Source organism: Corvus brachyrhynchos, unplaced genomic scaffold (genome assembly GCF_000691975.1).
Source record: "Corvus brachyrhynchos isolate BGI_N302 unplaced genomic scaffold, ASM69197v1 scaffold17, whole genome shotgun sequence".
NCBI lineage: Eukaryota > Metazoa > Chordata > Aves > Passeriformes > Corvidae > Corvus > Corvus brachyrhynchos.
In genome coordinates this window covers 11,077,344-11,102,538 of record NW_008240046.1, presented here as the reverse complement: position 1 = coordinate 11,102,538, position 25,195 = coordinate 11,077,344, and positions in this window count along the sequence as shown.

Genomic DNA, 25,195 nt, shown 5'->3' with positions numbered 1-25,195 from the left:
AATTCAAATACAAATAGTTGCAAAGACTGCATTATCACATTACGCACTTCTACCTGTTTAAACAATTGTGAGGGAAAAGTAATACCTGCTACTATTTACACAGCAGCAAATGAAAGGGCAAAATGTTCCCATTTCTTGTGGAGCTGACTGACCCTTGTTCTCCAAGAGAACAGTTTGCTGCTAATAGGAAAAATAAACAACAGATGGCCTGGAGGGAACTTTTTTTCCTTTTAATGGGTTTTTACTTAACAGAAATCCGCAGCTTAAAGTAGGTCATTGTTAGCTGGGAATAGAGAACTACAATAGGCCTTAGAAGTTTAGATTAAGGGGTAAGAAAGGCCACCAGTATGCCAGGATTGCTCGTGTATCTGGGGAAAAGTTAATTTTTAAGGAAAATATTGGAGTTTAAATTTTTTGTTTTAGCAGAAATTTCATCTGTTCTATTCTGCATGTTTTGGTAACTGCTCAATAGAACATGTTGTTTTGTTGGTTTTTGTTGGGTTATACAGTTGTTGTTGTTCAGTTTGGGTTGAGGTTGCTTGCTTGTGGGTTCTTTTGGGGGGGGGAATTTTGTGGAGGTTTTGGGGTTGGGGTTGCTTTGGAGGGGGAGGTCTGACCTCTAGGACAGAAATATAGTTATTATCTAGCACCAAAGATAAACAGTGCAACCTACTATCATAAGGGGTTTTCATCCTTTGTCTGGATACCTTAATATATTTCTTGCCTACATCTTAGGCCTTTCATTTTAGAAGGAAAATATATTGGTTTTTTTAAGAGATAAAACCAAGACATTAAGTTTGGGAGGCATGAACAGGGAACTGGAGTGAAATATTGTGAGTATAACTTGTACAGCACAGCACCACATTCAAGATAGCTTCAAATAATTTCCTTAGTGTGGATGGACCAGAAACCAAGAAAAACCTGCAGAATATTATCCAGCACATAATTTCATATTTCAAAATAAATACAGAAGGTTTCTGATGAAGATGACAGTATAGGAAGACTTACATCAAAAATCCGGACACAGTGGCAGTGTGTAGGGACTGCTATGCATCAAGGTGGTTTATATTTGATGAGAATTATGATTTATCAAAGAGGTAATAGTGGCTTTACTTGCTGAAGGAATATTTTTCTATTTCCTCTTCTTATCTCTTCAAAATTTCATTGGCAGAAAAGTATAAGAATGTAGCCATTGGGAAAGAAAAAAAAGGTGAAAAAATCAGAACATGTGAATAAAAACAGATCAAGTAAATTCAAGACATCCACACATTTTTTTAAGCAATAACCTTCTAGATCAATATGCCCTGGGGCAGTGCACATCAATGAAGTACACCTCAGTAGTATTTAACATAACTGTGTACATAAAACAAAGAGAAAATACAGGGAATTTTTTTTGCTGTATTGATTTTATTGAAGAAGAGACATTCCCATTTATGCAAATCATAAATTATTACTATAATTTACAGAATTTTCCTAGTTTTAGAAGCAAGCATGAAGGAAGCATAATTTAAAATTTTTGAAGAGAGAATCTCTTACAAAGTGTTATATCAAAAATTATCACCATAGTAAATAAAGTTTGTTGACAAGTGCCATATAAGGAACTTAAAAGTTAGCTGAAATATGCACAGTGAGAAAAAAGAAAATTTTTAACTGAGAAAAGAGAAACAGAGGTTTGTGGGCTGTGCATGTTTTAATTATCTATCCATATGTGAAGTCTGTGCATTGACAGAATGAAAGGACTTTTATTAACATACAGTGGTTAGAAGGAATCAAGAACAGATAATATTTTACTTTCCCAGAATAATTCAAAACAAGAGTAAAAATTTAAAATGAAATTCAATATAAGAAAGAACAGTGACTATACCTATTTAGTATGTGTTTCATGTCATAAAACAACCAACCAAATGCAAAATTTTCTGCTGCTAACCAATGTCATGGAGAAATGCCATGAAATCATAAGAGCAGACCAAAAATTTAATGATGCACCCCATTTGGTCATCTATGATCTGAATGGTTGGAAAATTAAGACCTCTGGAGGCTTTTGCTGATGGAAAGGCAGTGATGGTTCACCCTACATTTATCAGCTGATTTCATACATCAAAAGCATTTATTACTATATTACTTGTAGCTGAATAACTTCAAATCCTAATTTCTACCAGAACATACTCAGTGACACGTTTAAAATAAATTTTAAACATGTTTAAAATAAATTTAGAGTAATTTACAGAAACATATGGACACTTACAGAGGTGAACTAAGAGTGTTTTCAAAACAGCACCCAACCACACCACTCCATTGAAATGAGAGCTTGACATATAGGGAGTGATATAGTGCCCTTATAGGGCATAAAGAGGTATAACCAGATATTAAATATTTAACAGCAAGAACAAAGACTGAAATCTCATGTGACAAGAGTTACCTAGTAGTGAATGTGTCCCAGTACTTATTTTAGATTCTAGAGCTGTATTAGAAACAGAGCTTTGGCTCTGGAGAAGTTTAGCTAAGTTCCTGCTTAACTTCCTTCATAGTCTAAAAATATGCTGGGAGAGCTGTTTAACTCCATCGAGATCATTAATTGTAGCAATTCAGTAGAAGCTTTGAACTTAAAAAAATTTGTGGTTTGTTGTTGTTGCCACTTATATAAAATTTATCCCAAATCCTGGCCACTGTAAGAAGTACATTGCACTCATTCAGATTTCAAATAGGAATATTTTTAATAGGAACATTTATACAGGCTTCAGTTTAAAACTATTTTAAGAAATTTAATTGCATTCAGTTTTTCTCTAGTAAAACTAAATTAGATTGTTAACATTTATTGCTATTTCCCCCTCTTACTTAAAATTACCTAAAAAGAACATATAAAACATTAAATGGAGACCAGAGGCATTCTAACAAATTATCTTATTACCTATAATTTTTTCTAAGTCTCCAAGCCTTCTGGGTTATTGGGTTTTGCTTTTGTGTATTTTTGTGTATCTTTGGAGTCTATGCATTATAGAACAACGAGATACAGCTTGATACAACCTACATAGGAAAGGCCTAAGATCTCCCAGCTCTGTTTCGGTTAGGCATAAATAAATAGCTTTCTAAACTACCTGAATGAGTTGAAACATCCACAAATTTAGATCTCTGGTCAAAAGAAATCTTCTAGAATTCCTGTGTTGCTACGCATACAAATTTTAAAGCGCTCAACGCCTTCCAGGCACACTACGTATTGGATACTATGCAAATCATTGTGCACAGCTAAACAAAGAGGGATAAATTGCCCTCTAATTGAAATCTATGGAAGGTTGCAATTATCTTCACTGAAGCCACTATATCACTCTCAGCCTTATATTTTTTTACTATAGGGATGTAACAAAACCTGTAGTAACTCCTGTAAGTGTATGAAGTTGTTAATTACAGCATTTGATGACGGGCTGTAGACTTGTTAGCTATTGTTTCAGCTCATAAAGCAAAGAAGGCAATGTAACAGTCACTGTGAAAAAGAGGAATTCCAAGGAAACGCTGGGTAGAAAATAAGTGAGAGGAGGAAATAAACAAGAAAATCTAAATCTGCAAAGGAAACGGAGACCATCAGGTGTGAGTCTTAAAGTCCTACGAGAAAGGGCAAAAAGAATGGTATGTCCTCTCTGCTACTTTGGTCATCAGACATCTAAACCCCAAAGTTAACAGGAAAGAGAATCCTGTAGCTTTATTCTAAAACTACACAAGGCCAAACTAGTCAGCTCGGCAGAGCTTAATAACACTGTGCTCCAGAATGATGGGCTCACCAGGATTCACTTATATGACAAAAGGGTTTGCAATTAGCTTAGTACAATAGTTCTCTGAATAGTGGTTGTCTGTCAAGAAAATAGAATGCAAAGAATATCAAGAAAAGAAACTGAACACAAAGAAAAATTCTCTAAATGGTGGGATTGTTTTTAATAATTCTAAATTATGACCTTGTTGGCACAGGGCATTTTGAAGATGAAAGTACATGTATTTACAATAAGAAATGAATTAATGGAGAAAAATCCACCCAATGACAACTGAATATGATATTTGTATCCTGTCTTCATCTTCTGGAGCTCCTATCCCATGATTGCTCACCTGATGTAGTAGGAAATTGATCATTCAAAATATTTCTACCTCTAATCTGTGTATCTATTACTGACAGTTTTCAGAAATATTTATTGGAGACGTCCAAAACATAGTAACTTTTATAAAAGAAAGGGAAAGGTAAGGCATCAAAAACACAAAAAGCAGGGAAGACCTGATAAGTCTTTCAGTTACCTAATCTTTTTCTTTTATGGATGAACTTAAAATTTGCATCTTCCAAAGTCACTGTGTCAACTGTGTTAACTTTTAATATTGTCTATCTTGGTTTTTTGTTTAATTTTATAAGTATTATTTACATTTGTATGAAGGATTCTTCCCCAAAGACCTTTTCATTTTGAGCATCTTAAGACAATAGCTTAACAACAGTTTTAATAATAAAAGATTTTGTATTTGCAGGGGAGATTGCTTATGGTTTTTGAATATGAGCCATTCTCTAGAAATTGTTCTAGAAAGGGGTGATCATCTGCTCTGTGTCCTCATCAGAGACAAAGCAAGTACTTTCAGAGAGCTGTTGTCTCTATCTTCCAGCATGTCTCAAAAACTTTACCTAAGGATAATCTGACATTTCTCTATGCTCTGGAAACATGACATCAACAAATCCAGGTACTTTTTTGCTGTTTCTGTACATCTATGTCTGATATATTGAGGTACCTTCTATGTATCCCTAGTGATTTTAAACCTCCTCCCCATAAAAACTGGTTTTTGCAAGCAGTGTTCTTAGTATGCCAGTACATAAGAATCTTTATACACTAGTGACCAAACAAAAATCTTTAACTGAGCTAAAGGTAAAAAAACCCCAAAAAACAATGAGAGCTATTTACAAAGTAAACCATATCAAATTCAAGTTGAGATGGGTTGCTTGGCTATCTAAAAGATCTTTGGATGATTTCTCAGCTGATAAGTACCACTTTTGAAGGTGACATATCATACATTTCTACCTTTAATGTATTTTGACATCATGTTGAAGGTACATATTCCTTTGTCCAGTCTTTCATTATACATATTCTTTCTGCAGAAGATAGTTACTTTTAAATTCATGTCTAAGTTCACAGTGTTACTGATCTACAGCTTCCATATTTGCAAATTTTTCTCTAATCTCCAGCTCATGGCAATTGTTATTTAGCATTCTATTGCGGTTTTCCACACACTACAGAGTAAGACAAAGTTCCAAGTTGTGTGAAATGTGAGCAAAACTGTCTCACAAAAGGTGGTTCATTTTTTCTTTCTCTTTTTCTTTCTTTCTTCTTTTCTTATTTTTTCTTTTTTTTGCCCCCACAGTGGACTGAAGCAACACTTGACAGTTTAGTTCAAGACACACCCCATGTGATGTCATGTGATTCTGAGACTAAAAATGTTTGCTTTTTCTTCAAAGACATTTCTGTTTTGCTGTTACACTGTAGAGAAGAATTGGAGCCACATCTATCCTTGAATCAGTGCTCATATCTGATGTATAAACATCTTCTCACCAGTGCAGTATGGATAATTCAAAATACTTCAGTCTCTTATCTAAATATCTATTAGATTAGGTACTAATCCCTTCTTACCATCCCACAGAGAAGTACAGTCAGCTTCACAGTGATTTAATGGCAAAACCGGGCACTTCTCTGTGTTTATCAAGTTTAAACCATTGTTGACGGGTTTGAGATTCAGTGGAGGAAGCACAGCAGTGAGCACACGTTCCCAAGCTATTGCTGTGTTCTATTGTTTAAGGACTGTAAACACCTACTTATGTACTGGTTCAAGCCAGTTCAAATACAGAAAGAAATAAAATGAAGTTTTCAGTATGTCTTTCATTCTATAGTGAAAACCCAAATTGTCCCAGGGGAAGCTGTGAAAGACACGCATTTACACCACCTTGTCTACTGCTACTGGCCCTTGCTGGAGCTGTTGGGAGCTCAGGAGACAAGGAAATTGGAGAAGCAATGTACTGTGAATCACTGCCATCTGAGCTTTACCTTATTATATTGAACTCCACTGCCAACAACATCCACAAAAACCTAGCTATTAATCACTTGAGTCTTCAACATCACTGAATATCTGAGAGGAAAGGGGAAGGAGTATGGCCAATAGTAGCAAGCTGAAATAACATTTTTCAGGAGAAAATATGTTGAAAGGATAAGCAGAAACCCAGCCATCCTTACTGAATCAGTTGTAAACATAAAGCAATATTTCACTCCTGTAAAGTAGAAAGTTCTGCAGATTTGTTAGAAGATGGAATCAGTCCTCTTCCTTTCTCCTCCTCCAGCTTGCATCTGTTAAGCATTACATTTTACAGACATGGAAATAGAACCAAGACATTTAACACTGTTTCCTCTGAAATTTTTCTTAGGGAATATTAGAGGTTCCCGTTATCCTGTCCACTTGGAAGGTTAAACAATGTGATAGCTGCCTAAAAATTATGTAGCTTCTTCTTGACCCAGACTTGTACCCACTTCCTCCTTTGTTTCCTAGAAATTTCTAAGGAGATGCTCACAGGCACAGAGCAATGCTGAGAGAGCAACCATTCCCAGGGATGCTGCTGTGCCACCCCTTCTCCAAACAGATGTCAGGGTACCTCCACAGTATTTGTTGCCATACCACTGAAAGCTATCCTGATTAGATTCCAACATGTTCTGTCTTTGTGTTTAAAAGCAATGATTCTATTTTGGTCCTAGAATGACAGCATGCTCCTTGACTCAGCTGAATTAGGATTTCTCCTTTATTTCTTAAATCCATTCCTACAATGGAAAAAATGTAGGAGTAACTTTGTCTAAGGAATACTGCACAGTGAACTGCTTATACATGACCTTTTTGGTCTTCATTGCGTGTTAATGAGTTGGTTTTATGCATTGTCTGAAGAGTAATGACAGCAAATAGAAGTATATGGAAGTAATAATAATAATAATAATTTTCACATCTTGTTTGGGTTTTTTTTATTCTGCAAAATGTTGATAAATGGATCATAAAATTTTGTTTCAAAAATTATATAATTTTCTTGTGCATCTTCAAAATATTTTCAAAAGTCAGTTTAATTTATGAAGAAGGTAGCAAACAATGCACATTTTCTCTATGAACTGTGTGCTAGGTTATGGAGCCAAACCAGAATAGAATAACCTGTAATATAGCCAAAAATTTTTTTATATGTAAACTAATAAAAGGAGCTAATTACAGAACAGTTCATGAACAAGATTTCAAGCTGTAAATACTTACATCTAGGCCTTATCAAAAAGTGCAACTTTGTGGAGGTTTGGTTTTGCCAAAAATATATGAAAATTAATATATACATAAAAGAATGCAGATGTTTTATGGAGACAAATTTATTAGAGGGATGGTACACTTACGCCGTGACTCTGAAAACAGTCTTCCTTCAGGTAACTTTTAAGACACTCTCACCACTGGACTGGTCTGATTTCCAAAAGAATAAAAGATTATTAGTACCAGGGATTCTATAATACAATTTGAAGTACACATAGTAGAAGTGCCTGGGTATTTTTCGAACTATTGTAGCAGGATTATAAAAGATCTTACTGTTACCTAAAATAAATAGCTCAAAATTAGGGTAATATTTTCATTTGATAAATCATCAATTTATAAATAAATATATTAACTGATTCACGTTTTGCAATACGGGATTCATAGCAGCTATATAAAATGTACATTAACAACTGTTGTCTAAAGTTAATGAAAGTAGAAGTATTTACTACCTCTAAAAAACCCCAACAAAACCACAGCATAAAGTGTCATGATGCCAAACTAGTAATTCAGAAAAGTCCATACCAGAATATTAAATGAAAGACAGGAATAAATATTGACTGTCTTCAGTCTCTTTCTGCATCTCCTAAATTTGTCCAAAATTTGAAATTGTTTTTTGCTTTTTGCAAACTTCAAACTTTTTACAAACTTGTGTGTTTCCCATACTAAAAAATATACCCAGTTTAATACATATCTAATTAGAATCTAACCATGTCTAGGAGTGTAAGGAACATCGAAGAAACTGAAAAATAATCAATGGCCAATCAAATGTTAACCTCAAAGTTATTAGATAAGAAAAATACAGTAAACCTCTTTGTACTGAAGTAGAATTGCTCACTAGAATTCTGATAATTTAAATTCATAGGATCTGTTTTGTGGAACACTGAGTAATTCTTATCTCATCCTTTGGTTTACATTAAACTTCTAAATTATTTTCTTTGTCATGCTAACAAATTACATACAAGTTTTGGATCTTGCGTGTTGGTCGGTCAGGTTAATTTTTCAGGATGTAGAAACAATGTTCAGCTGTGTTACATTATTCAGGAAAGTAATTTAAACTGTTTATGCTACCTTTAATGTATATGTATACTACCCAAATAGAAAAACCAGGAATATTTTGTCAGGTTTATCTAGACGTAAAGACCAGGTTCTGAATGTTTTTACTGGGAATATAAGGTGTGCTATCAGTTTTGTTTTCTTTTCCAAAGGTCTAATTAGGGTATTGAATCATGGTCTGTAAAGGAATTCACAAATACTCTCAACTCTGCACCATTTTCCTTGCTTGTTTCGTAAATAAAAATGATAGTACATAGATAGTGTAGCAATGATAGTACATAGAGCAGGGAAAAATTCTATTTGTTTCTAATGCATCTACTTTATACTACACATACATCTGTAGCATTTTCATTGGCCCCCAGAAAACTAGTCATGAATAAATATGAGCTACTTCCCATATAAACATGTGAACAAATAGGCAAAAGACAGATAAATCAAGACAATGTCAACATGAAAGAACAAGACTGTATTAGAAGCAGTGACCATAGGTAATTACCTTTTGTTTGGTCTTGTTTTTAAATGCTTTCAAAAGGCTTTTAATAAATTTTAAACACATGAATTGAATTATTGAAATACTTTTCTTGAGAGAAGCATTAACCCTATTAAAGCATGGGAAGCTGAAACAAAGACTATGGGAATATATTTGAAACAGGAGAGTTTTTAAAAAGCAAAATGATTCCTTTTATGTAGAGTCTCAATATACATAATTTCCTGGGTCTACCTACAGTCAGACATGTAATTTGTAAAAACTATTTTCAGCCTTCAAGCCCTTCATCTCCTTCATATCCCAAACTTTATAGAAACACTGTGACAAATGCAGTTGCTGGGAGAGAGTCAAGGGAATAAATTAATGATGAATAGGTCATTAAATTTTACTATGTATGATGCAAGTCTGGGCTATGACTTTCATAATGTATTTGATAACCAATTACTAATTTTAAACACAGCAGGCCAGTGTCTGTACCTGTATATAAAAACATACATCTATGCAGAAATATTGAACCAAAAAAACCTTTTAATAAGACTTTCTCTGTGGAGTTCAAGATGTTCTAGTTGTGATATACAGGAATCTGTCTGGGCCAATGACACTTGAATGTGATTCTTGTTGCTTAGCAGCACAGATTTAGCCCCTTCTTAGTAAAATTTATACTCCTTCAGTGCATGTAAATATCTCCTGGAATTTTTGCATTCAAGACATTATGTCATATTGTGATACTGTTTCCAGATATCAATTTCATTTTGCCAGATAAAACAAAGAGACTGAACTTCCCTGAAGAAAAAAGAAAAGCCACCCACTCAATATACCATTCAGTTCCAGAACTGTGTTTTTTAGCCAAAACCATTCTTTGTGCTGGAAAATGGAGCTCTGTGAAGAACTATATTGTGACCAGAGAGTGAGCTGAAGCACTGCTTTTGTTACTAAATCAGAAACCATGTTTTCTTTTCAGTTTAATTCCAAACTATTTTGGTTAAGGTATTGTGTAAAAACAAACAAACAAAAAGATTTATTTAACTCCTAAAATGAATTGTACTATTTTTTGTCTTTACAACAGTCCACTGATATGCTCATGAGATGCTTAATGCACTTGTTAGTGATACCAGGAATATATACAGCTGCACCATTTGCAGGACCATGCAAGACATAGGTTTTCTACATCACGTCACACAGCAAGATCCCCCCACAAGGAGAGGCACTGGTGTACATCAAGTCAGTCTAAGGAGACTATGGCTATACATACCTCTTAGCCATTGCTAATAGTTTCTGCCTAATATTATGTCACAAGTGGAAATGACTGAATTAAACAAATAAAGACTTTTACCTTTTCTACCTTCATATAATTATTTTTATCCTTGTACAAGCTGGAAGAGGTTTCATCTGTTCTCACACAGAACGGTGGTACCTGTTTGTTAGATAATTCCCCAAATTGCCAGCAATTTAATGTGGTATTTTTATATAGCTTGTTCAGCCCTAAAGAGCAAATGTGTAAGATCATTTCCAAGCATATCATCTTACTGGCTTTCACCTTGGGCTATGGAGAGGCTCAAAGGACAGGTTTTAAAACCTGCAGAACAGAAGGCTCCAGGCATCAGTCTACAAAGATACAGGAAAGTGACGGAGGTTAGATGGATTTCTGTTCTTATCTTGAAAAAAAATATCTGAACTGCACTACTGACAACATGTGTGTAGTCACAGCAATAAATGGAAGTGTGCTATAGAGATGCTAAAGCTGGGCCTCATTGAGTCAGGCGTAGCTCTGAGCAACAGCCCAGGTACAGCAGCAGAGAAATTACTTACCCTGCAAGTTATATGTGTGACTTCAGCACAGATAAATCCTTCCACTAAATCTACTTTCAAAGCATGCCTTACTCATATCTTTGTTGTTTAGACAAGGTTAACCTTAGGAATTTTATAATTAGTCTTAAGAAATGCTAATGACAAAAATAGCAACAGATTGCTCTATCTTTCAGTGATTTTTTTTATTTCTGGCAAATTCTAGGCCTTTAAGTCTCACTAAAGGTCGCATTTCTAGAAGCAACCTAGCAACGTAGAATATTTTAATAGTTTTTTACCTAATCCCTATTGGGTCTTTTTATTCCAATTTTAATTCTGTTAAAGAGTTGGAACTTTCCATTTTTCTTTCCATAATTACTTAGAAAAATATTCTGACAATGTGACTGTTACAGAAGTCTGACTGCAAGCATTGCAAGAGTGAAGAACAGATACTATTTTAGTTAATGCTTATATCCATGGGTCTTGAAGAAATGCACATTCACAAAAACACATTCTGAAAGGCATTTCCACACAGAATTAGCTGGATTATATATGTAAATGAGATGCTATAAATAACCAAACACAGCAAGTTTCTATTCAAAAGTTAGCCGGTCAAAATAGTGCTGTGCAAGAAAATCTGCTTTGGCTTTTTACCAGATTAATTTAAAATTTTCCTTCAAGACAGTTTGTGGCCATTGTTTGAATTGTACTTAATGTTAAGTTTCTAGTTCATTTCTACTTGAGATACCACAAGCTAAAAAAAAAATTATACATCTCCATGAAACTGCCAAATGTCATTAAGCTCTGGTTATCATCTATAGATTCGCTGAGGTTCCCTCTGAACTGGCAACGGGCTGACTGGAAATTCTAATTCATAGGAGGAAGTTAGTTGAATTATACTCTCTGCCAGTAAAATAGATTGAACAAAACGGATGCTGTGTTTTTGCATTATGGCCTTTCAGTTAGGGAAATTTACCCTGAAAAATAATAATACCCTCTGGAATATAAGCAGAGCACTAATACTCTTTGATTCTGTAGTGAAAGTACCAAACAGACATAAATTCTATGTCTGCTTCTTTCTGCTTAAACTGTATTTTTCTTTCAAAGTCAGTAATTCAATGAAAAAAAATTATATGAGACTGATGCCCTCCCCACTTATCTTGAGTTTACATATATTAGTTTTAATACAGTATTTTTCAACAGAGTAACTAACCATCTATGCATATATCTCTCAGAAGGAAAGTCATTGACAAATAAACAGAACATAACATTCTCAAACTTGTGAGTAGGCACTTACTATTCTGCCTGGCATGCAATTTACTTTTCTGGCTTGAAAATTTTCTTAGCTTCCTTTGTCTCTATGTTCTGTTGTTCAGCACCACATGCTTCTCCTTCTCATTTACTCTTTCATCCATTTTCTTCAGGAAAGTTAAAATCTTGCCACAAATTATTCCTACCTTATTGTATTGAGCTGTATTTTATGGACAGGGCAAGATTGGCCCTATAATGTCAACTGGTGCATAAAACAAATGTTTTATGTCATTTGTACGTTTATCTTAAAGATTTGTAGGAACATTTTCAAATTGCTACTGGCAGCACAGCTTTCTTATTTCCCTTTTATTACGGAACTTGCCTTACTTCTCACCATTTCTAAAGAAATAGTTAAGACTTCCAGACTATGAAAACATTGCTGTATATAATGCATTTTCCCTTTAAAATCATGATAATGAAAATAGCAACAGGGAGTTAAGATATGTCCACGTCTAAATAGCCTTAGCAGGCTCCTTTTTTTCTACAACATTGCACAACATTTCTAGGATGAGTTTAAGCTTCATAGACCCTTTTAAATCAGTAGGAGGTATCTCACTAGATTTCCTTGATAATGTAGTTTTCTCTCCTGATATGTCTAAGCACTATTATTAGTATTATACATTTAACAAAAGACTGTCTAGAAGCCACGGTCACTAGTGAAGACATGTTCTCATAGGGATTATACAAATACACACGATGACATGACTCTCAAATCTTATAATTAGGCAATAAAAAAAAAAAAAATTGTAGTTAATTTCATTTTATGCAATTTACTGCTGTCTCGAAAAAACAGTACAACAGTTTCATTAAGTTGCAGCTTTTCTAACCATAAAGTTAATAGTTATTGCACATCATTTTTATTGGAATCAAGATACTGACTTTCCCAGGACAGAATTTAGTTGTTCTGCCTGGTTTACCCCAATTTCCCAATAGACCCTGTTGTATGAGGAAGCTATTCCTCTTCCTGGTCACTGTAAATGCATGGTATGTAACAACCACAAATTCTGAAACACTGTCAAATTTTGTAACACACTGATATTTTTTTTCAAATTGCTAGTGTTGGTATATAATATATTAAATGCAGCTTCCATTTTCCTTAAACATTTAATTTTGACAAAGACCCAAACACATTTTTTTTTCAGTAAATTAGCCTTTCATTTCTGCACCTTAATTTGTTAAGGAACTGATCATATTTCACAAAAGCACTTAAAACATGTCCATGGAAATAGGGACTTTTCCAGCATATTCATTACATATTTCCTTGGTGCAGGGTTTATTATTTGCAAACAAACATTTGCTACTGGCAAAATCTCACCTGATATCCTGATATATTCTTGGCATCTATGTAATTCTGTCTTTCAATTTTATCATAGCAAACATATTCTTTTTTTTTTTTTTTTTTCGGAAGTTTCACTTTGAGAGTTAAAATGAAAAAATGGAAGATTTAATTTTATTTTTGTAAAGATACCACTGGATAATTAGAAATACGTCTGCATAAAATTACTGACATTTTCATATTCAGCAAAGAGGCCACAATTTTCACATGAACTCTGGAGCAGGCTAAGATAACTGCTCTCCTTTTGACTTATAATAAAAATTATAACTCCGGAGTATTGTAAACACCAGAGTAATCAGTTCAGCTCCAGTGCCACTTCACAACAGATTGGGGTAGGGTGGGTGGAGACAATACTTCTGTAAATTAGAATGGACTATCACAATAGGAGAGGGCTCTGCAGAGCAGGTTTGACACACAGAAAATGTAGTGTTTATGCTTTTGAGAAAAGGCTTCCTGCTCTTGCATGCAGAAAGATGTCATCAATTAATCCTTCCATAAACAGCAGACAGTATGAAGAGTGTAAAAACATGAAGATACATCTGAAACTAAGAAGGAAGGTCAAGGACCTCAGTGGAGTAGTGTAAAGGCTGATAAAGCTGAAAGAGAGCTAACCATCACTTCAGCTGGTGTAAAGCAGAGTAACTGTTGATAACAGCAGAGCTATCCTGATTTACATAATCTGGGGATCCCCACTAACTGCTTCTTCCTGAGTGCCATCCTTGTCTACATCCTTCTTTTTGTATTTTCTTGGTGTCAGTTATGTTTTAGTAATTCAACAGCATAAGGTGTATGTTTCGATCCACAGTGAAATACTCTGTGAAACTGAAACAACTGGGCTGGTTGTGCAAGAGTAAAACAAAAGATCTAAGGACGTAGAAAAAGTCTGGCTCATTAGGGTCACCAAGAAATAAAAGGGACAGATAGGCCTTTCAGGATTTTGTTTCCCACTGAGAAAAACAGGGATGTGACAAAATCTCAGTGATTGCGCAGTAACTTTAAGAGACTTAATCTAGATGTAAATTACTCTCATTTTGTAATGGTCACAGTTTAGCCATAAAGTTCCCTGCAAGTGAATTTACCTTGCAGAGATTATCCTGTGGAGTTGCTGATGATTTTTTGCAGAAGTAGTAAGCTTTAAGCAGATAGGTAGCAAATACATTGCTGACAATCATTCTGCACATCAGGATTACCTTAGTGTTTGTTAATGAATTAAAAACAACCAAAACAACAAAACAAAAAAAAGGCAGAGCTGAGCAGAGAGCTGGAGTAGTGAAGAGATACCCTTATGTTAGTCTCTTTAATCAATTTAGAGAATTCTTCACCCTCTTTTGCATTGATCAATAACTTTTCCCTCTCTATCTGATCAACTATGTTCATGTCTTTTATGTTAAAGTCTTCTGAATAGTCAATAAATTATTAGCAACTATATCAAGTCATCTCTACAAAGGAGAGAAGAAGAGAAGAGATGGAGAAGAGATGGAGAAAATATGCATTTGGATTTGTACAGAGCATGAAGTTGTACTAAGCCGTACACAAGTCCCAGGAGCTTTACAGCATTGTGAAAAGCTAGAGCCAGCCAGCAAAAATATTTGAAGAGGGGAAAAAAGTGATTAAATGACCAGGAGAGGAAAATATTGAGGGTAATGCAGTAAAGTCAAGCATTAGATTATAGTAATGAGACCCATGTTTTACTGTAAAATGTGATCCTTATTTCTAATCTTATAACATTTTACTACAAAAAACAACTCACTTGGGTGGTGGCCCTGGCTGCCATTCCATCCCTTTTTCTTCTTCCTCCCTATCAGCTTATCTCTAATGAGCCAATGTCTCTCTCATAGTTTCTGTGGTAGGATTTTCTTTGCAGGGTGGAACATGCTCTTCTGCTACTGCTGCTCACAACCTAAGTTGTGCAGCCAGTCTGACAACACCAGTATACAAAAAGGACAGAGCATGTTAGAGGTTAAAATTCAGCCTCATCTCCAATTTGAGGTTGAACTAAGATTTTGACTTGGGTCAGTGTTTTGCTTTCATGGCTGGGTGGAATGAAGCTCTGTTGGAGAAAAATACAGCAGCAGTGGTCTAGGAATCTCCCTTCCTAAGGACCCTTCTTGCAGTTTAGGAATTAAAGAAGTGGGACAGTGATGGGACTATGTGAAAGAATCCACCTTCATTATTTCTGAGTGGGTAGCACAACAGGGTAATCAACACTAAAATGCTCTCTAGAAAGAAAAAAAATCACTGAAGCGAAATTTCAGTCATTTACTGCAATTTAGCAGACTGCACTTCACTAAATCTGGGCAGTGCTGTTTCACAGGATGTATACAGAAAGAGTATTTGAAAGGCCAGTCTTCACTCCAGGTTGTAAAAATCAGAGACAAAACAAAGATAAGGGCGCTTGAATTGAGGTCTCATTATGCGTTTGATTTGGCATTTTTAATGTTCATGAAATACCACTAACTGAATTGTAGTCGGTGCTGTGGGCTTTTTTTTAAATGTCTGAAACTATGTAATGATATAACTTCCAAGAAAGACATGACAGCTGAAAAGAACCACTCTCCAGCAAATCCTGTTGAAGTGCAGAGCAGGAAAGAAACATCAATATGTTTCTGTGTTGAGATAGTGCATTCCTCTCACACAAAGTACTTCCTCAGGTAATAAGGCATTTCTGTATAACTGCACATTATTTTACAACATCACAACCGAATCATGTACTGATGTCACTTCTAGCATCTAAAAGCACATATTAGAACCTTCCCTCCAGTATTTACAATCCCTGAATAGATGAGGACGTTGTGAGTGAAAAGACACTTAAAAGGGACATAAAAGGATTGCTTTCACAAGGACAGAATTGCCATAGGCTTGCTCTGGGTTAAGAACATGTTTAAATGCTAATCTGTATAGTATTGCCTGAACTATTTCTCCCTTTACAATTCACTCAGTAGAGATGCTTGATGTAAAGATTTACATATCTAAGAAGTAAGAGGCAAGCATCTTTAAGTGAGAGATTGTGAATTTAAATTTCCCCTTCAGTGTGGAGGACAAGGCTCCTCTGTTTAAAGTTTTCTATTTATACAACTGTGTATTATTTAATTGTGGATTTACTCTTATCCTAAATAAGTTACATGAAAATCATAATGCAGTGGTATTCACACGTGCACTCTCCTTATTTCTCTATAATCTTCGATGTATGTACATTAACGCAAACAGGTTTTGGGACAGCTTTGCTTTTTTCTCCTGCAGAGTGTGTGTATTCATGTGCCAAACAGACACAGAGAAGTAAATCCTGCTAGAATTTCTCAAACACCACCTGTTCCCTCATAACTTCAGTTCTAAGTAACTACAGTTTGCCAACAGAAATCAGATATAAGAAAAAGAGAAGGTAAAATTTCAAGTTTGTCAATAAACCCTGTTAATGGACCTCAGAATTTATCCCTAAGGCCTAAATGTGCAGGCAACCACATAGTACAGAGGAACTGAAAATACTTGAAGTGCCCTAAATGAGTATATATTTATTGTCACTCATATTGCATAACTTCCTTCTAAATATTCTACTTTATTCCCTGAAGGATTTAGCAATCTCTTTCCTTCACATGCATTTCCTCTTCATTGTAAAGATTTGATGAATTGGTCAAGGAACAGAACACTGCGAGGAGACAGGCAGCTGCTCATACAGCTTGAGTTTTGACTATGCAGTGGAAGTTCACACTGCTAGAATTTGCATAAAAATATGTGGATATGAAATCCTCTCCAGAACCCATTCTCCATATTCACTGGTTTGGCTAGTCCAAAAACTAGACAGAAGGTGGCAACTAACAATGATTACCAATGCTTAAGTGCCAGCAGAGCCCCACTAACAGCTGCAACATCCAATATTGCAAACCTAACAGCCACACTACAAGCACTTGCACACCCATGGATGGCAATGCTAGATGTAAAAGATATGTTCTTTACGGTCCCCTTACAAGATAAAGATAAAAAGAAATTTGCTGTCTCTTGTGAAGGAATACTATATACATTTACCAGACTCCCACAGGGGTATAAGCACTCACCTGTGACCGCTCATGCTGAGCTTGCTGAATTTTTACAGTCTCACTCTCTCAAGATGTGAAATTTTGTCAATATGATAAATAGGTTAAATAATTCAAGGAGATTCCCTGGAAAAGGTAGGGGAAGCAGCAATAGCACTGTGGCAAGCACCCCATGAAACAGAAGTTGAGATCCCACCTGAGAAACATCAGTGGCCAAGTAAAGACATAATGTTTTTGGATACTTGATGTATAGCAGACCACATGGTGAATCCTCCAAATATCTTAAGAAAAATTGAACAACTGCAGATGACCCCACGTGTGAAAGGATTACAACAGTTAATGGGAACTTTAACATATTGGAGAAAACTTGTGCCTAGATATTCTATTATTTCTCACCTGCTGTACTCACTTTTATGAAATAGAAAACCATGGAAATGAAACCCAGAGCATCAAGAGGCAGTAAGAAACCTAATACAGGAATTAAAAACATATCATTCTCTGGGACCAGTATACACAATCCTATAGTATAGCAGTATGGGCCTTTGTTGAACGTGCTACTGCATTGTTGAACATAAACGCTGGCCCTACTGGACCAAAGACACCTTTATTATTCATCTCAGCTGCACTTAAAGAGACAGAACAGAGATGTTCTGAGTGAAAAAAGGGACTTGTGCCTTTGGTTCACACAGTTAAACAAGCTGAGCCACTAAGGAGTAACCTGACCAGAAAACCCTACCAAGACTTGAACTGTTTGCCCCTTACAGGAACAACTCCGATACTGATACCAGTACACCTCCACTGGACATCTTGTTATTTACTTCATAAGTAAGCAATTAATCAAAATGCCTTTTAAGCCTTTTGGCTTACAAAGATAAGAGGCAGATACTTTTTGAACTCCTGATCCATAAATTCCCTTGTACCACAGTCATACATAACAAATATAACAAAATTTTCAGTTTAGGCCTGCTAAGTTACAGTGGTATCACCCCTAATAAAACTGAGAAACTTTCTAAAGCAAGCTTTCAGAAGTACTCAAAACGTTTTCCAATTGTTCCTGGAAACATTAAAAAATACAAAATCCAATCAATTTGCACAGCATTTTGTCTGTTGTGAGCTGACCACTTCCAGTAATTCACTCCTATTTGCAGGACTTCCAGTAACCTTTCTAACTTGTGGTGGAAAAGGAGGTGGCATCTGCTTTCACAGGCCTTAAACACATCTCAGGGAAACTAAAGATAGCATGTATGAATTTTTAAATGTAGTTAAAAATTGCAAAAAATCTAGGGAGTTATTTTAATCTAATTGTATGCGGGATATTTCACTGGATATAAGTCACAAAATGCCGTGTGTCCATGGACAACTACACATCTATTATTCTTCAATGATTTACCTGCCATGAAAGAGATAAGTTCATACAGAAAAGGTGAGAAGTAAAAGCTATAAAGTCTAAATGAAAACTTTGTGAGGCATAAAAAAAGATCCTTTCACAATCATTGAGCCTGCCTCATGTAGGTTGACTTTTATATGATGGATGAATGTGGACTGCTACCCTTTACTTTAGTATACCCATGTCAGACTACCTCACACAGAGCAGTTTTCTTGATTAGTCTGTCTTATGGAGATAGATGTTTCCCCTTCTGGTTAGCAGCCTATATTTTGGTGCCAAACTGCAAGTTCTAATGCCAGTATCTGAAGTAAGGGGTTGCCTGGTAACTGAAATGTGAAATAAAGTGCCACAAACATCTAATCTTGGTAAATATTTTTCTTTTAATGGTTTTTTTCTTGTTTATTTACTGAATTTGGAGTTGGGTGAAAAAATTGAGATTAATCATTTCGAGTACTGAAAATTTTCAGAAAAAAAATCAATTAACTGCAATCCAGCATCTATAAAAGACTAAGAACTTGGATTTGGAAAATGGAGATGGTCCTGTTAATGCACTGGGTCTAATCCATTGCCCGGTCTGTCATTGTCACGTGGAATGAACTTGCCACATCGTCTTTACAAGGGTTTTGCTCTGTGACTCTGAAACACTCTTGGTAAAAATTATAAAAATTATTCAACAATTTTTCGCAGCTAAATTCCAAAAAATTATAACAACCATCAGAGAAAAAAAAGGGATTATGAGGACAGACAGGTACTTTGGTGAACTCAGAGGAGCTATTGTTATTATACTGAATACTTTTTTCAAATGAGTAGGGGCACCCTCCCTCCCAGATAAGTCTGGATTATGGAACCTGCATAATACCAAATGAAAGTTTACCTTTAAGTGTGCAGATGCTGTGTGGGGCCACAGACTTTACAGCTGGTATATTTCAGCAAAAAACCCCAAGCCTGTTTGCATGAAGCTGAGTTCCTATGGGTTCATCTCATCTCTATTGCTATATCAAAGCTCTGGCTTACTTCTAAAAATATGGTTGCAATGGTTTTTTCCCATCAAAAATTATCTTTCTGAACATGTGCAGCATTTAAACGAGTGAAGAATGTAGATACATTAAAAACAACTAAAAAATCTTGTTTCTATTGATAACCTATTTTCTGCTCTAATCTCTCGAAGAGCACAATTGGACTGTTGAAGTGGACTAGGTGACAACTTGGAAATTTCAGTTACATAATGAGCCCAGAACAAAAGTTGCTGAGCATTTCTAGAAGAATATTTCTCATTTTTGGAAATTTTTGATTTTATCTCAAATACTCTTAAGGAGAAATCTGCTAGAAACATCACTAGTTACTGAACTGTATTTCTATTTAATAACATTCCTGCAAAAGCACAAAGAGAATACAATTACACAGAAGCTACAGGTCACTACAATTTTTGTGAGACCGGTGCACAAAAGGTACAACACTTAAGAAAAGAAAGGACAAAGAAGGAAATAGAGAGCTGAGAGGGAAATATCTGTTTCTATCATATAGGCATTTCAATGAGACCACATGACCTCTGCAACACAGAGCCATGCATCCAACACAAGGAAAAATAGGGCAATTCGAAGAGGCAGAGCTACTAGCAGAGGAAAGAGAACACTTTAGGGCCAGGAGGGTGGTTTCAGATGCTGTATATAGCCAGTGGAGATATGTGTACTTGTGAGAGCTTCTTGGTGTAGGAACCTGACCAGATTTTGGACACGTGACCCCCAAAAAGCACTCTTTCTGATCCACTCTTCTGTTTCAGAGGGACACTTTCTTTCAATACTATGTTAAACAGGAATTATTTGGTGAAACAAAATTTTGAGCTCCTCATGTCTCTTAATACTATAGTAATACTAAAATTATATCCTGGCAAAAGCCAGTTAATTGTATGTGGCAAAAGTTATTAGAGGCATTTTGATGATTATCAACTGAGGAAAAGTCCAGGTATGCCAAACAAGGTAAACAAGCTCTATGCTCAAGACAAAAGAATTGGTATAGTTGGGAAAGGCTGAGGCATGGAGTGAAATAGTAAAATAACAACAATAAGTCAACAAAATAACAAGAAGTCATCATGAAGATGTGTTCCACGTGAAGTCAAAGATTTTCCAGTTTTTTTTTTTTTAAAGGAGTTCTGAAGTATAGAATTTTTCAGAAGTATCCAGTTTGCAATGTTTATTGTTCTTGGAAGAATTAAGCAAGAAGCTCACTACTATGATACAAATAATGAACCAATAGAGGAAAATGTTTTCAAGGAGCAAGACTTCTTGATAAAATGTAAGTCTTTACTAAATAGAAAAGGAAGCATCAACAGCCACAGTGAAATTCTGAAGGTTCACTCTGTCCTGTGAAATAAAATGTTCTTCCTTCAAGCCTAAGGGAAGAAAAGATCTATCATCTTGATAACTATGCCTATGCCTTGTGGTATTTCCAGGAAGTGATACAGCTTAAAGAGAAACTAGTTTAACACTTACCCATCATTTTCTTAAAAGACAAAATTTTCATCTATTTTTTTTCAGCTTTCCCTTCCAATTTTTTTTCCCTCTGTTTCCTCTTTATTTTGTTTCTTCACATTCAGATTTTCTCATTATTTCTCTTTCTCTTTTCTGTTCTACTTTTTTCTCTTTAGAATATGTTGTGCAAAGCACAGACATTACCAATTTAATAAACTCCACACATGCTGAATTGTCTGATATTGACTGGAATGAGAATACTGCACAAATAATATAAAGCTTTATAAAAAACTCTAGAAAGCTTCTGTAGAGTTTCAGTTTTGTTTCATTTTTTTAGGGAAGGGGAAATTTAACTAGGCTTCATGTATGCATGTATGTTTGCACATGCTTATGTATAATCGTTTAAACCTAAAAAATGTTTTATTGTATGGTTTGAATCCTGGTGATTCTTCACATTGTGCAGCAAATCTAGTAATCCATCAATTAGAACTAGAATAAATCAGACTTAACTTTATTTAAAAAACCCAACGAAATAACAAAATGGCAAACTCTTTGTTTTCTAAATTGAAGTTCAAGCCATTAATTAATTTTGTGAATGTTTAAATATATCAATTTTATACTATTCTGGTCATGGGTCTTTTTATTTTGTTCTTTTGAGAAAAAGCCTTGCTCATCGACAAAATAAGACAAGCTAAATACTGTTTAAAATCCCAGGAGATGAGATTTTTTCCAAGTCTCTTAATTATCCAGACATTCTTGCAGCCATGAATGTGGTTTTTAAGCCAAACAAAAGTCTAGAATCAAAATAGCATGAGAACTGTACAGTCTCTCTAAGTATTGGTTGATGGTCTTTTCAAGCTTATACTTTGGAGATTAGGAGCACACTGCCTGATTTACAGGCCAATTTTAGCAGCCTGTTTTGCAAGTAGCAAGAGTTGTTATTTAACTATTCAGTTTCTCACACCACTAAAGGAAACTAGGAACTTGTTTCACAAAAAAACGAAAATCTTTGCCAGTCTCTGCCTGTCTGGTTACAAAGTTACTCAATATGCCTTAGCTGCCCTTTAGAAATAAAAGAGTAACTGAATGAAGAATGACAAGTAAAGTGGTGAGTTTCCTTCTTTGCAGTAATTTTAATATCTGATCAACATAAGATAAGGCCTTAAAATTGCCTCCAGCAGTATTTACTGATATTTGAATCAAATCACCAAAGCTTCAATGGTTACTTGAAACTTATTATGATGAATCTGTATATATATGTTTGAATGTGGAAAGAGAAAGATGTAGTCAAAGGGAAGACAGTCAATAAAATGTGATCTAAATATTGAGAATTCCTTTCTTATACTCTAAAATATACAGCTAAAATTTAGCAGCAACAACATAAGGTGTATTTAAATTAATAGATTCATTCCTTCAAACCCTGTAGTCTAAATTAGGGTGACTCTCCACAGGATTTCCTCTTTTTTTTAATATAGTAGGTAGCTACCACAACTAGCTAAATTTTAGATCAATATGTTTAGTAATATCAAAGAGAAAATTCTCATGGAAATCAGTAAGGGTCTCTCAACAGAGAGGAATGTGGGTTTTGCTACATAAACAAAAAAAGGAAAATTAAGTATTCCTCCTTCTTTAATACTAACAGGAGCTTAGATGAGAGGATTCATTCCCTGAGAATCTGCTTAAATCTGTAGGTGCTCCACTGTGATCTGAGAGTGTCTCACCACTTTGTATAATACGACATGAGCCTCTGATGGCATAAAATACTGAAAAAACACCCCTCACCTTCCATGGAAAAACACAACACATTTAAAATAAATTAAACCTGGGTTGAGCACTCTGTCAAGAGACAACATCCCTAATTGGCAGCTGCTGTTACAGCAGAGGTTGATTAGAGATGAGAGAGTAGTAATTCTCCACAGAAAGGAACTGTCTGATATTATTAAAAATTACCTGCTTGTCACAGATGTTCACTCTGATTATTTTTAGCATGAGTTTGAAATACTGGAATCCAAATTTATCATTACCCAACCCACGAAGAATGTTTTTGGCAGTCATTTGTACACTATCAGCAAAAAGTGAACTAAATTGCTTGACAAGTTGTAAAAATTCAGAGTAATATAAAAAGGTGTTTTTAAGAGCAGCTTTTCCCCCAGCATTTTCTAGTGGACATGTCAAAACCTTGGAAAAATGAGGGAAAAATCCTGAGCTAAAAATAAGAGGAGAAGGTATAAGGATCAAAAGCAGAAACAGATATAATGAAAATAAAAGAAAATATCCTTTGACAGGAAAAAAACCCCTACATTTGGAAGAAGTTTGCAAAAAATATTTAGAACCAGATATACATACTCTTGTGCTGTGCTTCAGGTAAAGCCCATATTACTTTTTAAGTAAGTTAATGTTCATCACTACTGTCAGCAAAGCCTGTATCTCTCTCTTCTTCCCATTCCCATGTGTTGTAGTTTACCCCCAAGCTGCCGACTAAATACCACGCAGCAGCTCACTCACTCCCCCTCACAGCAGCCACAGATGTCTCTCAGCCAACTTCCCCTCATTTTATATCCTGAGCATGACATTCCATGGTATGGAATATCCCTTTGGCCAGTTCAGGTCAGCTGTCCTGGCCATGCTCCCTCACAGCTTCTTGCTCACTTGCTCACCATCAGAGCCTGGGACACTGAGAAGTCCTTGACTTGGGGTAAGCACTGCTTAGCAACAACCAAACACCAGTGTGTTATCAACTGAATGCAAAACTGTACCAGCTACTAAGAAGAAAAGAAACTCAGTCCCAGCCAAAACTAACACAGTGCCCACTCCTTATTCCATAACATTTACATCATGCCAGATTCCACACTTCCTAATACCCTGTAGGAACCCAGAGTGCCGAGAATATTTCTCTACCTGTTTTTAAGGGTTTTTATCCCCCTGTACACCACTGGTATAGCTTTAAACCTTAGAAAAAATTACCAACAGTCAGACAACAACTAGAAAATACAGTGGTGTGAATTAGGTGATAGACTACTATGTAAGATTGTCACAGGGTGAAAAATTTAGAGGTTTTAGGCTTCTCTTTATAGTAAATAGATAAGAGTAAAAAAAACCAAAATGGAGGATTGTTGTTGTTCTCTAGACCTTCTTCTACCACTCCATATAATGCAGTAAAAGTAGTTTGGAATGATTTGATAGAAAGTTCCACAGTTCCTAGTCGTGTTACTGAATAATTGGTAAGAAAGTAAAAATAATGTACATTTTTAGTAACTATTGGTTAAAATATCTTTAAAATGCTGTGTTATTCTTGATAATGGGTCTCTCTCGCTCTCACTCCTACTTTTCCTCCTTCCATGCTGTACCTGGGTCATGCCAGTGGCTCAGTTCCTCTGATAAGACTTAATAAACAACTATCTGGAAGCATAGAAACTACAGAAGACATCTCGCTTTATCTTTGAAACTCCTTGCAAGGACTTTCAGCAAATTCTCTCCCATCAGGAGAGACTCAATTTATGGCACAATAAAGTGTCAATACCCCATGACCTTTTACCGAGTTGCAGAATCACAGAATGGGCCAGGTTGGAAGGGATCAGAGTGGATCATCTGGTCCCACCTCTGCTCAAGCAGGGTCATTCTAGAGCACATTGGTCAGGATTGCATCCAGATGGTTCTTGAATACCTCCAGTGAGGGAGACTCTACAACCTCTCTAGACAATCTGTTCCAGTGCTCAGGACACCTACAGTAAAGAAGTTCCTTCTCATATTCAGGTAGAACTTCCTATGCATAAATTTCTGTCTGTGTGTTGTCCTATTGCTTGGTAACACTGAAAAGAGCCTGGCTCCATTCTCCTGGCACCTTCCCTTCCGATACTTACAGACATTGATGAGGTCCCCTCTCAGTCAAGTCTTCACTTCTTTGGTTTCATCAAAGTTGATTCTTCAGTGATGTGGCAATAGATGGGCAGTCTGGTTCTGATCCTTGGATCCAGAGAGGCAAAGACAAGACACTCTGAGGCACTC